At 38.0% G+C, this 18,086-nt stretch overlaps 1 long non-coding RNA gene across 1 annotated transcript in view; it reads right to left on the reverse strand.

Annotated features, from left to right (window-relative positions):
- LOC126957927 (uncharacterized) overlaps window positions 1-18,086 on the reverse strand; it is a 118,420-nt gene that overhangs the window by 48,616 nt on the left and 51,718 nt on the right. The window contains exon 3 of the long non-coding RNA XR_007727018.1: window positions 3,438-3,519. This is a non-coding gene — a long non-coding RNA (uncharacterized LOC126957927). The remainder of the gene's footprint in view (window positions 1-3,437; window positions 3,520-18,086) is intronic.

Genomic DNA, 18,086 nt, shown 5'->3' on the forward strand with positions numbered 1-18,086 from the left:
AAGATAGTACAGTTACATTATTAGAAATATTGAAAAAATAAAGAGCTCTGGCACTAAAATGGTTAATCAAAGTTAAGAGATGTCCATTACTGACAAGAGTAGCTCTAGTTGGAGTTCCATGGAGGAGATGTCAGACCAGCTTGCTGAGGTTTTATACATCTAAACCCTGCTCTATATTTAACCACTTTCCCCTGATTATTTACTCCTCTCTGTTCCAGCAGTCTAAAATCTTGAGAGGCATGTTTTCACAACTGGTTGGAAATGAGAGTGGGTTAGATCAAACACTTCTTCCCTGTGATCTAGGGAAGGAAATTGAGACCTTTTCAAAACATACTCACTAGATTAGCCTTACAGTTTGGGGCTTGTTCTAGCATCCTATATAGACTCTTTTATGTCCATTCAGAGCCTTCGAGAAATTAAGTACAGAAATAGAAATAGACATGGAGGGTCACAGAATCCAAATAATTTCTGCAAATAACTCTAACACACCTGGCATCAACATTGCCCTTTAGTTACCACAAAATCTAAAAAAAGTAATTTATAAGCATAATTACTGCAAACAAATATCAAAAAGAAAAATACTCATGGAGAACATGAATAAAATGCATACATCATTTGGGCAAGTCATCACACTTTTCTGGGTCTTTCTTTTACTTCTTTATGTATAATTTTAAGATCACCATTTTTTTTGTTGTTGTTAACTACAGAGAAGGGGTAAACTTTGAACTAAGCCTTAGGGATTGAGAGAAATTGCTAAACTAGAAAGGAAAGCTATGCCAGGCAGGAAAGAACATCCCTTTTAGGAGGATCCCCTTTACTCTTGGAGACAGGCTTAGGCTCTCCTACCCTGGGCTTCTGCTGTACTACCTATTTATTTCTGATATCAATATTTATTTGATTGCATATGTGATATGGCTTGGTTGTGTCCCCACCCAAATCTCATCTTGAATTGTAGTTTTCATAATCCCCATGTGTCCTGGGAGGGACCAGGTGGGAGGTAATTAAATGATGGGAGTTGTTACCCTCATGCTGTTCCTGTGATAGTGTATGAGCTCTCATGAGATCTGATGGTTTTATAAGGGGCTTCCCCCTTTGCTGGGCACTCATTCTCTCTCCTGCTGCCTTGTGAAGAAGGATGTTGTATTAATCTGTTCTCACACTACTGATAAAGACACACCCGAGACTGGGTAATTTATAAAGAAAAGGAGATGTAATGGAATCACATTTCCACATAGCTGGGGAGGCCTTACAATCATGGTAGAAAAGGAAGGAGTAGCAAAGGCATGTCTTACATGGTGGGAAGCAAAAGAGCATGTGCAAGGGAACCAAACTGCCCTTTATAAAACCATCAGATTTTGTGACACTTATTCACTTTCACAAGAACAGGACGGGAAAAACCTGCCCTCATGATTCAATTACCTCCGACCAGGTCCCTCCCATGGGGATTATGAAAATACTGTTCAAGATGAGATTTGGGTGGCTACAGAGCCAAATCATATCAGACATGTTTGCTTCCTCTTCTGCCATTATTGTAAGTTTCCTGAGGCCTCCCCAGCCATGCAGAACTGTGAGTCTATTAAACCTCTTTCCTTTATAAATTATCCAATCTTGGGTATTTCTTCACAGCAGCATGAGAGCAGACTAATACAATATGTTTAACCCCAAATGTCTAACCCTAGGCCAGACACAGATGGTCAGTCACCAAACACTTGATGAATAAAGAGACATAACAGAATGGTGAGATAGAAGAATGTGCCTCATGAAGACCAAATCCTCTATTGATTTGGCACAGTGCTAGGTGGTATGGGGCCAACATCCAGTATTTCAGAGAAGATCAAAAAGTTTATGTTCTATGTATAGGAACATCCTTAAACACATGGTAAAATCAATAGCACACTCAGTGCTCTAAGATAGAACTGTCCCCTAACTATAGAATTGTCCCTCAATTCTAAGGTAGAATTATCTCTAGCAATAGGCATTGAGAAGGGAAGAATTGGTTTGCAAAAATTTCAGAAGTCTTTATGGAAAAGAGAAGCTGGCAAATGGGCCCTGAAGGATAGATAAGGTTTGTGTGGGAGAAGGAGAAAGGAAGGCCTCCAGGAAGAGTGATCAGGAGTCAAGGAAAGGAACTGTATGGAACATGTAGTGACAAGCAGTATTTTATGCTTGATGAATAAAATGAGCCATGTGAGGGAATAAAGGCGAACAAGGTAGGACAGATGCAGGGAAAAACTACAAAAATCAGACAAAAGCATTTGTACTTAACGAAGCAAGTATGTGAAGCATTCCAAGTTCTGAAAGAGGAAAGTGACATGATGACAGTAATGTTTAAGAATGCCTGGTATAAGTTTAGCAGTAGCAGCCAAGAGATTTTGAGCAACTTGATGTCAGGTGTTGGGTCTTATTTAATTTGTGGTGTATATTCTGTGACTAGCATAGTGTCTGACACATAGCACATTCTTAATCAAGTTTTAAGTTATCCTCCTGCTAAATAATTTCCTTATCAGCTAAAACAGGAATAAGAAGGCTATAGCAGTAATCCAGGCATAAGCTGATGACAACCATGAATATGGTGGTTTCAGTATAAATAGATAAAAAGGGCAAATCTCAAGGACATTTCAAGGAAAGAAATAACAAATCCTCTTGCCAGGTTGGAAATTGTGAGTGAAGAGTTCCAAAGTGATGTCTGGATGTATTGCCTGAAGAAATAATGGTAGCTCTATATAAAATGGGGTTACTTGTGAAGGATCTTGACTGAAAGCTTGAGAGACATGAGAGTTTGGGTGATGGAAATGCTGAAATTGGTGAGACAAGCAGATGTCAAATTTAAAGTCTCTTATTTAGAAGTTTAGCATTTGGAAGTTTGGAATATATGTGAGAAGTCAAGACTGAAGATCATTTCTATTTCTATGAGTGAGGATGGGAGAAAAAAAAAAAAAAAAAAGAAGTAACATGGGGCTTTGAGGAAAATAATGCCTTGACTGAAGTGCTTGAGATAAGAATCAAAGCCTGGAGATACTGGCCACAGAGCAAATGCAACTGGAGTCCTCATTGGAGAAATGTTCATTTATGTGATTATGCAGCCATTGTGAAGACTTAATGGCTGATATAGATTTGTGTCCAACAGGAATTGGTGTGATAACTAAGACTGGAGAGGACTTGTGTTATCAGAGGTCAACTAGGTTCTCCTTCATTGAGTTTCCAGAAAATGGACACTTATTACAACAGAAAACTTAGTGGCAAAGCTCTTGTATGTTTCATGGGTTTTACTGACCTTTTCATGCCACCAAAAAGAGACCTATACATTTTTCCTTTGTTCAGAGACATGTATGTTAAAACTTCTGCTGGGAGGCCACTTATTTTGTCTGGAAATGTATGAATGAAAAGGGCAGATTGGAGTTTTCTAGAAAAAACCATTGGAATGTTTTGGGTCATACCTGCTCTCATGATGTTTGCTAATGTCCTTGGCTTCATTAGTCACACCTCCAAAACAATGTTTTAAGCCCATTTGAAATGTTCCTGGGGGTAGAAAAGATTGATAGTAAAGTTTTCTTTCAAAGAACATTTATCTATTTTAGAAATCTTTCTTTCCAACATGTCATAGCACACTGCATCTGGCCTTTCACATAAAAGATACCACAATGCCTCTTATACAACTTTTGGCTACAAGAGAATGATTTAAATGGAAATTAGCCTCTGCTTTAGAAACAAATAGGGTATTTACACGTAAGCCAGGATAATTTTCAGAAACGTTTGCAAATGCCCATGGCTAACAGAAAACAAGAAAAAAATAACTGAAGATTTCCACAGAGGCGTGACTTTCAAACATTTCTGAGAGTAACCCGAGTAAGACATGCATTTTATAGTATTGTCCAACTCTGTGTCTCTGTGCACACGTTCATGTGTCACACACATGTACACACAGACACACACACAAGACACTTTGACAAAACAGTACTTATCCTTGCTACTTGGGAATGCGCTATTCTGTATTATCCCACTCTATCTGATAAAAATGATGCTGATTGTGATTATCAAAATGATTTTATACCTGTAGGCTGAAAAACATTGCTAAATCATTTATATAGGCCTATAAGAACAAATATATTTTTTTTAAGCTTGGAAATAGGCCATATGTTTTCATCTTGGGGCACTTTATAGATCATTTTTATCTCCTCATCCCAAATTGACCATTAGCCTTACTTACTGGGCAAATAGGCACTTGGCTATAGGCAGTTTTATTGCCATGCCCACCTTCAAGGAGGGACTCTTTCTTCCAGGTCCCTTATAGCACCCACCACTTCTCTGTCCTTGATTCCCTCTCTCTGCCACGGTAAATTAAGGAGCAACTCTACTCACCTATCCCACACAAACCTTATTACACATCATGGAACTATGTTCCCCCAAAGATTCTGTGCCAAATGATGGACTGGTATTTATTTTGCCCATTTGCCCACCTCTTAGTCAAATAGCTCTAGTGACTCAAGAGGCAGAGGAATCTAATTTTAGTTTTTCTAATTTTAAAAACTGTTTAATTAAAGCACAATATGCATGCAGAAAACTGTCCAAATCATTCAGTAATTAATGCGAAGTGAATAAATCTATGTAATGGCCACCCAGATCATGAAAGAATCCCTCCTGCTGAGGATCCCACTCTGTGTCTCTTCTCAATCATTACCCATTTCCTACCCGCTAAACAGATCTATGGTGAGTTCTAATGCTTACTGGAATTGGAACTTAATATAAATGGAAGTATGCAACATGTATTATGTTACCAGGTTTTTGCTCAAAAGCATATATAAGATTCATCCGTGTTTGTGCTTGTTACTTTGGCTTTTACATGTTCATTGAGTGGAGTATTTCATCATATTAATATGCCACAATTTATTGGTCAATTTTATTTTTGAGGGACATTTGGGTCATTTCAGTTTAGAGTTAATATTAAGAAGGATGTCATGCTCATTCTTTCTTAACACAATTTTTTAATGCACATGTATACATTTTTGGGGGGTATATATATTGAAGAATGAAATTGTTGGATTGTTAAAATAATTATTTTTTTGAGACAGAGTCTCACTCCATCCCCCAGGCTGGAGTGCAGTGGCACAGTCTCAGCTCACTGCAACCTCTGCCTCCCAAGTTCAAACGATTCTCATGCCTCAGCCTCCCAAGTAGCTGGAATTACAGGTGCCTGCCACCACGCCTGGCTAATTCTTTTTGTATTTTTAGTAGAGACAGGGTTTTGTCATGTTGGCCAGGCTGGTCTTGAACTCCTGTCCTTAGGTGATCCACCTGCCTCAGCCTCCCAAAGTGCTGGGATTACAGGTGTGAGCCACCGTGCCCAACCTGTTAAAATAATTTAAAGTGAGGAAGTTTACTGTATGTAAGTGCTTCTGATCCTTTTGTTAATTTAAGTCCTAAATAGATTACTGAATTCATGTGTTTCTAAAAAGTAAACTAAATAAAACATTTAAAAATCATAATTTAAAGACATGGCAGTTGACCCAGGCAACCAGAATTCTTAAGCAATAACTGGAATAGTAAAACACAAAAAGACACCTAATTAAAATCTGGTTTTAAGCTATCACTGACATAACCTTAAAATACAGTCATCCAATAAAAATCAAAATAAAATAAAAATGAACCTATAAGTTTCTTAAATTCTAAAGTAGTGATTTCAAGTAGTAACTTCAAACTGTTTCATAATTTTTCAGAACTGTCTCTTATAATTCAGGTGAACTTTGTTGCAATCATTATTTGGTATAAACTTCTTGAACTTTCACTTCTATATAAGTTAAGCATTATTTATATATCTTTTTAAATAGTAATGACTGCTTTTATTTTTGAATATAATTTTCAAAGCTTGACCAGTTATTTTGTATCACAATTATGATTAGGCCTGTGTTTTAAAACTTGGTGGTTTTAACTCAATTGTAGATCATTTCATTTTTATATTAAAATCTGTGTATTCATAGGTTATTATACAGCAGGTCTGTTTCTTGGGAGACAGCTTCTCACAGCTTCTAATGAAGCAGCAGCAAAATAAAACCTAGAGGCAATCTTGCTTTTGTTTAAGTTTTCTGCAGGGAAGAAAAATGATTTTCTATAGAACTAAGCATTTCTCTCAGATTTTAAAATAACATTTTGTTGCTGGATTAGGAATAAACTTTGTGGATTTAATTCTCACTTATATCTTGTGGTGAAAATCAGATGTGAATAGGACTTGAGGTTCTAACATGAAACTCTTAATGACATGCATAAAACCTATTTGAGCCAAACCATGGCTCAATTTTATTACCAAGAAGCCTAGCCACCTTGCTCATGAACTAGATGGGATTTACTAAGATCAAGCTCATTTATTTAATATTTACTTCAAAACTAGCAGCATCTTCACACTGTCTTTTAAAAATTTCCATTTATATTTTAGATTCGGGAGAACATGTATAGATTTGTTATAGGATATATTGTGTGGTGCTAAGGTTTAGGCTTCTGTTAACCTCATCATCCAGGTAGGGAACATAGTGCCCAATAGAAACTTTTTCAGCCTTTGCCTTCCTCTCTCCCTTCTTTCAAAGTCCTCGTTGTCTATTGTTGCCATCTTTACGTCTGTGTGAATCCAAGATTTAGCTTCCACTTTTAAGTGACAGCATGTAATATTTGCTTTTCTGTGTCTGCATTAGTTCACATAGCATAACTGCCTCCAGCCATACCCATGTTGCTGTAAAGGACATGGTTTTGTTCTTTTTGTGGCCGTGTAGTATTCCATGGTGTTTATGTATACCATATTTTCTTTATCCAATCCATCATTGATGGGCACCTAGGTTGATTTCACATCTTTGCTATTGTAGATAGTGCTGCAATGAACATAGGAGTGCACGTATCTTTTTGGAAGAATGATTGATTTTCCTTTGGGTATATACTCAGTAATGGGATTGCTGGGTCGAATGGTAGTTCTATTTTTAGTTCTTTAAGAGCTCTCCACACTGCTTTCCACAGTGGCTGAACTTATTTACATTCCTATAAACAGTACATAAGCGTTCCCTTTTCTCTACAACCTTGCCAATGTCTATTATTTTTAACTTTTCACTAATAGCCATTCTGAGTGGCTTGAGACAGTACCTCAGTTGAGTTTTAATTTGCGTTTCTCTGATGATTAGTGATGTTGAGCATTTTTCATGTATTTGTTAGCGGCTTGTATGGCTTCTTTTGGGAAGTCTCTGTTCATGTCCTTTGCCTACTTTTTAATGGGATTGTTTGTTTTTCTTGTTGACTCATTTAAGTTCCTTATAGATTTTGGGTATTTGTTGGATGCAGAGTTTGCAGGTACTTTCTCCCATTCTGTAGGATGTCTGTTTACTCGTTGAGAGTTTCTTTTGCTTTGTGGGAGCTCTTTAGTTTAATTAAATCTCATATGTCTATTTTTGATTTGTTGCATTTGCTTTTGGGATCTTCATCATACATTCTTTGCCTAAGACAATGTCTAGAAGAGTATTCCCTAGACTTTCTTCTATAATTTTTATAGTTTGACACCATACGTTTAAGTTTTTAATCCATATTGAATTAATTTGTGTATATGATGAGAAATAGGAGCTATTTTTATTCTTCTGCATATGGTTAGCCAGCTTTCCCAGGACCATTTTTTAAATAGGGTGTCCTTCCCCATTGTTTATTTTTGTCAACTTTGTTGACGGTGAGTTGTTTGTAGGTATGCAGCTTTATTTCAGGGTTTCTATTCTGTTTCATTGGTCTATGTGTCTATTTTTGAACCAGTACCATGTTGCTTTGGTCACTGTAGCCTCATAGTATAGTTTGAAGGCATGTAATGTGAGGTCTGAAGCTTTGTTCTTTTTGTCTAGGATTGGCCTTGGCCATCTGTGCTCTTTTTGGCCTCCATATGAATTTTAGAATAGGTTTTTCTAATTCTGTGAAAAAGTGATGTCACAATTTGATAGAAAGTGTGTTGAAACTATAGATCACTTTGGGCAATATGGCCATTTTAACAATATGGATTCTATTAAGCCATGAGCATGGAATGATTTTCCATTTATTTGTGTCATCTATACATTCTTTAAGTATTCTTTTGTAGTAGTTCTCCTTGTAGAGATCCTTCATCTTCTTTATTAGATGTATTACTAGGTATTTTATTTTTGTGGACATTGTGAATGGGATTGCATTCTCAATTTGGCTGTCAGCTTGAATGTTTTTGATGTATAGAAATGCTACTGATTTTTATACATTTCTTTTGTATCCTGAGACTTTGCTGAAGTCATTAACTAGTTCTAGCAGTCTTTTGGAGGAATCTTTAGGGTTTTCCAGGTATAGGATCATATTATCAGTGAAGAGAGATAATCTGACTTATTTTTTTATTTGGATGCCTTTTATTTCTCTTGCCTAATTGCTCTGGCTAGGATTTCTAGTACTATAGTGAATAGGAGTGGGGAGAGTGGACATCTTTATCTTGTTCCAGTTTCATAGGGGAAATACTTCCAGCTTGTGCCCATTCTGTATGATATTAGCTGTAGGGTTGATGTAGATGGCTCTTATTATTTTGAGAGATATTCCTTGAATGCCTAGTTTGTCAAGGATTTTTAATCATGAAGGGATGTTGTATTTTACTGAATGCTTTTTCTGTATCTATTGAGATGATCACATAATTTTTGCTTTTTAAGTTCTGTTTATGTGGTGTATCACATTAATTGATTGGCATATGTTTAACCATCCTTGTATCTCAGGAATAAAGCCTACTTGATCATAGTGAATTATCTTTTTGATGTGCTGCTAGATTCTGTCTGCTAGTATTTTGTTGGGGATTTTTACATCTTTGTTTATCAGGGATATTGGCCTGTAGTTTTCATTTTCGGTTGTGTCTTTGCCAGAATTTTGGTATCAAGATGACACTGGTTTCATAGAATGAGTAGGGGAAAAGTCTCTCCCCCTAGATTTTTTGGAATAGTTCCAGTAGGATTGGTACCAGCTCTTTTTGTAGAAATTGACCCATCTCTTCCTGGGCTTTGATTAGTAGTTTGTTTGTTTTTTTTAATTACTGTTTCAATTTTATTTTACTCCTTATTGGTCTGTTCAGGATTTCTCTTCCTTCCTGGTTCAATCTTGGGAGTTGGTGTGTTTGCAGGAATTTATTCATTTTCTCTAGATTTCCTATTTTGTATGCATAGAAATGCTCATAGCAGTCTCTGAGCATCTTTTCTACATTTATGAGATTGGTTGGATGCCACCGTTTTTACCTTTGTGCTTATTTGGATCTTTTCTCTCTTTTCTTTTTTTTTTCTTTTTTGTTAATCAAGCTAGTGGTCTATAAATCTTGTCCTTTCAAAGAACAAACTTTTCATTTTATTGATTCTTTTTGTTTTTGGGGTCTCAATTTCATAAAGTTCTGCTCTGATTTTAGTTATGTCTTTTCTTCTGCTAGCTTTGGGTTTAGATTTTTCTTTTAGGTCTAGATGCTTTAGGTGTGAAATTAAATTGTTAATTTAAGATCTTTCTATTTTATTGATGTAGGTGTTTAGTGCTATAAACTTTCCTCTTAATACTGCTTTTCCCATATCCCAGAGGTTTTGGTATGTTGTGTCTGTATTTTGTTTTCCTTTTTTTTTCTGAGACGGAGTCTTGCTCTGTCTCCCAGGCTGGAGTGCAGTGGCGCAATATCGGCTCACTGCAAGCTCCACCCGCTGGGTTCATGCCATTCTCCTGCCTCAGCCTCCCAAGTAGCTGGGACTACAGGTGCCCACCACCATGTGCAGCTAATTTTTTGCACTTTTAGTAGAGATGGGGTTTCACCCTGTTAGCCCAGGATGTTCTTGATCTCCTGACCTCATGATCCGCCCACTTCGGCCTCCCAAAGTGCTGGGATTACAGGCGTGAACCACCGTGCCCGGCCATGTCTATATTTTCATTTGTTTCAAAGAACTTTTTTATTTCTGCCTTAATTTTATTGTTTACTCAAAAGTTATTCAGAAGTAAGTTGTTTAATTTTCATATAAATATGTCATTTTGAGTTCCTCTTGGTATTGATTTCTATTTTTATTCCAGTATGGTCTGAGGAGATGCTTGGTGTAATTTTGATTTGTTTGACTTTATTCAGACTTGCTGTATGGTCAAGGATGTGGTCAATGTTTGAGTATGTTGCATGTGCAGATAAGAAGAATGTATATTCTGGTTTTTGAACATAGTATTCTGTAGATGTCTATTAGCTTCTATTGGTCAAGTATTAAAGTCCAGAGTTTGTTAGTTTTCTGTCTTGATGATGTGTTTGATGCTGTCAGTGTTGTCTGGATGTCTCCCATTATTATTGTGTGGCTACCAGAGTCTTAAGTTTAGAAGTAATTTTTTAATAAATCTGGATGTTCCAATGTTGGATGCATATTTATTTAAAATAGTTAAGTCTTTTTGTTGAATTGAAACTTTTATCACTATGTAATGTCCTTCTCTGTCCTTTTTTACTGTTGTTGGTTTAAAGTCTATTTTATCTGATACAAGAATAGTGAATCCCGCTCTTTTGGTTTTCCATTTGCTTGATGGATCTTTCTCCTCCTTGCTTTTTTTTGACCTTATGGGTGTTTTTTTCATGTGAGATGGGTCTCCTGCAGATAGCAGAAGTCTGGGCTTTGTCTTTTTTTAATCCAATTTATCACTCTATGTCTTTTAACGGGCATTTAGGCTGTTTACATTCAATGTTAATTTTGACACGTGAGGTTTTATCCCTGTCATAGTGTTAACTGGTTGCTTTGTAGTCTTGGTTTTGTAGTTGCTCTATAGAGTCTGTAGGTGTGTGCTTTTGTGGTAGCAATTATTCTTTCATTTCCATGTTTAGAACTCACTTAAGCATCTCTTGTGGGGCTGGTCTGGTGGTGACAAATACCCTTGCTGATTGCTTATCTGGAACTTTATGAAGCTTACTTTGGAAGGATATGAAATTCTTGAATGGCATTTCTTTTCTTTAAGAATTCTAAAAATAAGCCTTCAATGTCTTCTGGTTCATAAGATTTCTGCTGAAAAGTCCACTGTTAGTCTGATGGGTTTCTTTTTAGGTAATATGACCCTTTTGTCTAGCTGCCTTTACAATTTTTTGTTTTGTGTTGACTTTGAATAGTCTGATGACCATGTACCTTGAAGATTGTCATCTTGTATAGTATCTCACAGGAGTTCTCGTATCTACATGCTAAACTTTCTAGCAAGATTGAGGAAATTTCCCTGAATTATTTTCTCAAATATGTTTTCCAAGTTGCTTACTTTCTGTTCTTCTCTCTCAGGAATGCCAATACATCATATATTTGGTGACTTTACATAACTTGATATTTCTCAAAAGCTTTATTGATTTTGTTGTAATTCTTTTTTTCTTATTTTTTGCCTGACTGCGTGGGTTTGAAGAATCAGTCTTCAAGCTCTGAAATTCTTTATTCTGCTTGGTCTAGTCTGTTGTTAAGGCTACAGTTGTATTTTGAAACTCCTGTAGTGAACATTTCAATTCCAGAAGCTTTGTTAGGCCTTTTATCTTATTTTTAACATATCTATGTTGTCTTTCAAATCTTGAATCATTTTGTTTTGTGTTAGATTTCAACTTTTGCTTGGATCTCACTGAGTTTCTTTTCCATCAATATTATGAATTCTATATATGTCATTTCAGACATTACTTTCTGGTTAGAATCCATTATTGTTTGGGAGCTAGTGAGATCCTTTGGAGGTGGCAAAACACTCTAGCTTTTTGTATTGCCAGAGTTCTTGTGCTGATTTCTTCTCATTTGAGAGAGCTGATTCTTCCTTAAAAAAATGCTAATGTTTGTATGGGGCTTTTTGATTTTTTAATTCTTTCTTCCCTTGGGGATATGACTGTGGTATATCTTGTGTACGGCCTACTGGGTTTGTTTCTGGATGCTTTCAGGGTGCCAAGACTCTGTATGTATGGGTTCCTTGGTTGCAAACAAGTTCATATAGTGGCTTTCTCCGTGTTTACTTATGGCAGTGATATAATTTTCTTTAGCAATGGAGTTCAGGCTGCAGTCCATTAGGTGGCAGTTAAGAGTAAGAGCCAGCCAATAAGGGCAGGGCGAAGGGAATGGAGAAGCATGAAAAGAACCCTCCCCCGGTGTACATTCACCTTCAATGGGGTTGGAGCCACTGTATAAGCCTAAGAAGCAGTTTCTTTCACCCCACACTCCCTGTGCCCTTGTAAGAGCCACTGTTGAGCCTGCAACAGTACACAGAGGAGAAGGCCAGGGGGTGAGATGACTGCCTCTTCACATCTGTTCCTGGGTTATGGTGGTGCCGCCTTCAGCAGCTGGTGCTGTACTTGCACTTCTTTGGACACAGTGGGGGCTTTGGCAGCCTTCACTCCCCTCTCCCTTAGGGGCAGACTATGCTGAGGGTTAGATCTCCAGTGCTGGGTGTTTTTAGTGGTAAAAGTTCCCTGGTTATAGCCTTTGTAGGATGGCTTATCCAAGTGCTGGTTTCAGTAGTGATGTACTAGGCATGTGAGCAGGCTCACTACCTCTCGTGGGGTTGGGTGAGTGGTCACAGGAGATGTATCTTGTTCCCTAGTGCTGTGTGCTTGTGACAGATTTCCTATTATGTTTTGTTGTTCAACCTCCAGACCAGTAGGTGGCTCTTATGGGTGAGAGCCGGCTACTGCCAATGTGGAAGGGCATATACTTGATCCTTGTTTAATAGGAGAAGCTCTCTGTTGGCTCAGGCAATGGGCTGATCTGTGAAGTGCAGTGGTCTGAGCTCCCTGTTCATCGCTGGAAGGTGGCAGGGGGCAGGGAACCAAGATGAGCCAGCCCTCCTAGGAATCCTCCCAATGGTAGGCACAAGTGCCAGTGCTGAGGGAGAATCCAGTGGGTGGCCACCAAGTGCCTAGAGGTTTGCCTAGGTATGGACCTGGGAAACCTCCTCAACCCCAAGTTCTCTGCATGGGGAGGAAGGGAGGCCTAAACTCCTAACCAAGTGCTACAAGTGCCTGGAGATCTGCCTGGACAGGGAGTGGAGAGGGCACTTCTGCACCACAATCTATGCACAGGAAGGGTGGGGCAGCTCAGGCAGCTAATTCAGGCAAGCAAGTGCACCGAATGCCTGGAGTAGTGCCTGGGAGTGGAGTGGGGAGGACCCTAGTGCCCCACAGTCTACACATAAGATGGGTGAAGTGGCTAAGGCTGCTAATCCAGGGCATGCTAGAAGGGGGCATATTGAAGCTAATTTTAACAGGTATGGAATTTCTTGTGGAGGAGGACAGAACATTTCTGGAAATAGATAGTGGTAGTGGTTGCACAACATGGAAAATATGCTAAAGACTACTGAATGTATACTTTAAAATGGTGATTTTTGAGTTTATTCAAACTTTAATAAATTTAGTGTATCTCAATAAAAATACTATCAATCAAAAAAGGTAAATAAATTCCAGTTTATCTAACTTCTGCCTTATCACAATAGCTGTTATGTGACTAGATATTTCTAAAGGACTTAAAATGATTTGTTATTTATGTAGATTAAATTTATAAATATGTGTGTGTGTATGTATATATTATATATATATATATTTGCTATTCTGTAATTTGCCAAGCTCTTCCCTGTTACATGTCTTATAAGAAATTTAAAGTTAGACAACTTCATGTAAAGGAGATTTTACTGTTATGAGTAACTAATATACTTTAAGCAGTGGGTGAGGGTGCGTGTATCCATGCATATGCTAACATGTGTGTAGTAGTATTTTCACTACCTGGCATGCACCTAAAAATATGTATTTGCAATATCATATTTTTACTGTTATTTACTGAATACCTGGTGCTTGCACAACCTGTCCTAAGTGCTCAAGAAACATAAATTGTGATCTCTGTTGTAAAGAGCCAGCCAGCTCATCTGTGAGACAAAACATGACATGTTTCCTTCTCTCAGTAGCCAATTGAGAGAAGGAAAACCCAGGGCCAAGCCAAGCAGGAGGTTCAATAGTGACCATTATAAGCATTCAGAAGAAGGGAAATAAAGTCTCCTGGAGAAGATGGGTCTTTGGATGTAGAAGAGGGAGATATCTGAGAAAAAGAGAAGAGAAAGACTTAGGAGCTGGAAAGCCATGGGGAGTTTGCTTAGCACCTGGCCTCTGTGGAGGTCAAAGCAGTTTCCTCCCATCTTCATTCTTCTGCAGTCTGCTAGGGTCTTGGAGCATTTATCCTGATTAAAGATATCTTGTTTCAGAGAGAGGACAATCAAGGTGCTGAGATTTTTAAAGGAGGGTTCAGATAAAAGTAAATTAAGCTATCATATATTGAAGAGATTTTCAAAAGAAGGATCTGTGGCTCCCCTGGAATATTCTTTTGCCTCCCACAAGTTCCAGCCAGCTTCTGGTAAGATAGATCACCGAAAATAAAATTTAAGTTGTTTTCTAAAGCATCAAATTCCAATTAGAACATGTCCAAACTGCAATACTAGGAAGATAGAGGGCTTTTGTAGCCTGTAGATTTTTCTTTCCAGTGCATTGAGAGAAACTGGAGTTTTAAACAAATTCAAATGAAACCTAATTTAGCAAACTAAATAATAATTCAGAACAGTATATCTGTTAGGATGTGTTTTGCTTTCTCAAAAAAATGGAAAGGTGTACATCAGAGAAGTGAATCTAAATGTAGAAATTAAAAGCTTATTTGTACTTGGGTATAGAAGAGTGGCAGTTTTATTTTTATTTTTGTTTATTTTTGAGATGGAGTTTCACTCTTGTCACCCAGGCTGGAGTACAATGGCACGATCTCGGCTCACTGCAACCTCCTCCTCCCAGATTCAAGTGATTCTCCTGCCTCAGCCTCCTGAGCAGCTGGGATTACAGGTGCCTGCCACCATGCCCAGCTAATTTTTTGTATTTTCAGTAGAGACAGGGTTTTGCCATGTTGGGCAGGCTGGTCTCGAACTTCTGACCTAGTGATCCACCTGCCTCAGCCTCCCAAAGGGATTACAGCCTCCCAAAGTAATACAGTTGGGATTACAGGTGTCAGCCATGATGCCCGGTCAAAGAGTGATGGTTTTATCTATGTGGTAGCTGCAGTACAGAGGCAACTGGGTTAGGAGTACAAAAACTAAACTAAATGGTTATCACTCTATATCTGTTTACCACTTGTCTTTGACTTGGCTATATCACTTGCCTCAGTTAAACCAACAGTGCAACCCACTATGTGTGAAGGATTATTCTGGACACAGAAGGGGAGACACATGGATAAGGCATACTTCATAATGTCAAGCTGCTTACTCCACAGATACACATTTTCCATAGTTTGTTCCATGAAACACTGTCTTGGAAGTTACTCCACAAAGAAGAGTTTGATATCTAAACGGATTTGGGAATCCCTTATATCGCAGAGCTTCGTCTTGAAGATTGACTGTTCTTACAAGCATAATAAAGGCACCAACACACATACACACACATGAGAGAATAGACATGCTTAACTCAGAACTCTGTATATTTCTCCTTTAAGAGCCTAAAGCTACTCACCTGCAGTACACACTAAGAAAAGTTAAGATCAGTGCTGTCCAAAAAACTTTCTGCAGTGTGGAAATGTTTTATACCTGTGCTATGCAATATGGTAGCTAGTAGCCACATGCAGTCACAGAGCACTTTAAATATGGCCGGTATGATTGGGGAACATCATCTTTAATTTTAATTAAGTGAAATTTAAACAGCCACACATGGCCAATGGCTACCATATTGGGCTGTGCAGCTCTAGATTATTGAATATAATTCTTTTAGAGAGTCTTTTAATATACATTTAAATTGTAAAGTATTTGGCATGGGGAGAAAAGCGGGACAATTTAGGAAGTTTTGAAAGAGTTATCCAAAGTTCAACTGATGCTATTATTTTTGAAAGTTCTAGCACCTGAAAATGCCTTTCCAAAATCTTTGGAAATCTTTTAATTTCAAAAAGTGGATCTGTCTCAACACTTGTATAACTCTTAAACATAATTGCACTTCCATTGCTCTGGGTAAATTAGGTATCCTGCTCCAAGCCTTCAGGCTATGATGCAGACACCAAGGTATACTCAGATGAGACTCACATCTGACAGTCCAGGGGACCCCTGGACATACTGCCAGGCAAAGGCATTGTTAAATGACTTGATATACAGTAATTCTAAAATATTCATTATCAAAGGTTTCTTTCCTCAAAGTTTCTCTTTTACTTTTATATTTATTTTGGCTAAAAATATGTCTCTCTGGTTTTTATGTTATGACTAACATTAACCCAGCTAAATATTTTCAGGTTAAATAGAATCAGTGGTGATCCTGGGAAGGCTGTACAAATGGCAGTTTTTATTTTTCTTGTTCCTTTTCTTATGATGTTTGGCTTTTGATGTCTTCAGAAAGCTTCAGAACACCTCCAAATTTTTCACATATTGACTCATTTTTAACTTTTTCTGCAGATGGAGGGAGGCGTCGGGGGCTCCCTCCAAGGGCTTTGTGCTTTTGTAGCTCCAGCTTCACTTACTGTTCACAGAGCCTTTCTGTTTGTCCTGCAGATACAAAAGGTCCTGGAACAAGGGCCATACCAAGAGAGAAAACAGTGGCGTCTCCAATCCTAATAATGGCTAAGCTCCCATCTCTTCCACTAAAAGTGTCTCAGGAAGTGCTAGCCGTATGGCAAAGAAGGTGGGTATTTCTATATGAATCAATTGCCTTGAATAACCTCGAGAGAGGAGCTGCAGACTTTCTCTATTCCATAAATGTATAGAAATTATGATCAATAGAAATTGAGAAGAACTGTAGCCTTCAGTGAAAAACCTTCTGAAAGACTACGTATTCATTAGACATCCTTTTGTTTACTTTGTGGTTTAGGTAAGTAAGGTCAACTTAACTTCAGAAATAACACTAACCCTTGCAAGGCTGAATCAAAATTGATGGTAGGCAACCACAAACGAAAAGCCTGATTTGCTTTCACCAGGTTTAGCTGGCTAGACCCTGGTATTCCCAGGAATAACTAAAATGTTTCATTGCCTTGTAGGCAAACTTGTAGCTCCTCTGGTTGGATCACAAAATGGATCCATATACGAATTCAATTAGATATTACTGCTGATAATTGTTGGCAAGATTTTCTTCATTTTCCTCCTAATAAGAACATGCTTACTATTGCTTAAATTAGAATCTGGCTGTATTGTTGGGGAGAAGCAGCAAAAACTGAATAGGTCAGCTTAGTTTGGAGTCTGAGTCAGGATTTTCACTCATACTCATATACTTACTAGAAATAAAATCAAGTCTCAGTCCATTAACTGCCTGTAAAGTCTTACATTAGAAAGTAGGGTGGTGTGTATTGTATATGCACTGCTAAATGTTGCTTTATTTATGTAAGCCTTAGCATAGGAAGGTACCCCTTGAGGAGAAGTAAAGATGAATTTCAGGGCGCTACCAAAATAATAGTTCATAGCATCATTATCATTTTCTTAAATCCTTGGGAATCTTTCCTGTAGCAACTCTCATGGCTGCTACCTATGATCAGGATTTAGGTAACTGGTTTCTCATCCTCCTCTGAACTTAAGAAAAACCATTCTAGGTCAGCTGCATAGTCCAAATGGTCAATACTTTATTTGGCATTTTTCAGACTGTGAAATCTAGGGATGGGTGTTGCTTGCTAACAGTCTTAAAACATTAAGTGTGTTGTCCAAATCCCTCAGCAGTCTGGTAAGGTGTACCATCTGTGAATTCAGCTCCACTTTTATGTCACCCTGTGCTGTGGTCAGAATGTTTCCCCCAAAGTTCATATAATAAAATCTTATCACCCAAGGTGACGGTATTAAAAGGTAGGGTCTTTGGAGAGTTATCAGATCATGATGGTACAGCCCTCATTATTAGGATTACTGCCCTATAAAAGAGGCCTAAAGAAGCTTGTTTGGCCCTTCCACCATGTGAGGACACAGCTCAAAGGCACCATCTATGAACCAGATATCAAGCCCTCTCTAGACAACGAATCTGCCAGTGTCTTTATCTTAGACTTTCTAGCCTCCAAAATTGGGAGAACAAAAATCCTGTTTATGAGCTACCTAATTTATAGTATCTTGAAGTTGTGGACCAGTGTCTTTCCAATGTTTTTGACCATGATCCAGAGTAAAAA

Source organism: Macaca thibetana, chromosome 7 (genome assembly GCF_024542745.1).
Source record: "Macaca thibetana thibetana isolate TM-01 chromosome 7, ASM2454274v1, whole genome shotgun sequence".
In the NCBI taxonomy this organism is placed as follows: Eukaryota; Metazoa; Chordata; class Mammalia; order Primates; family Cercopithecidae; genus Macaca; species Macaca thibetana.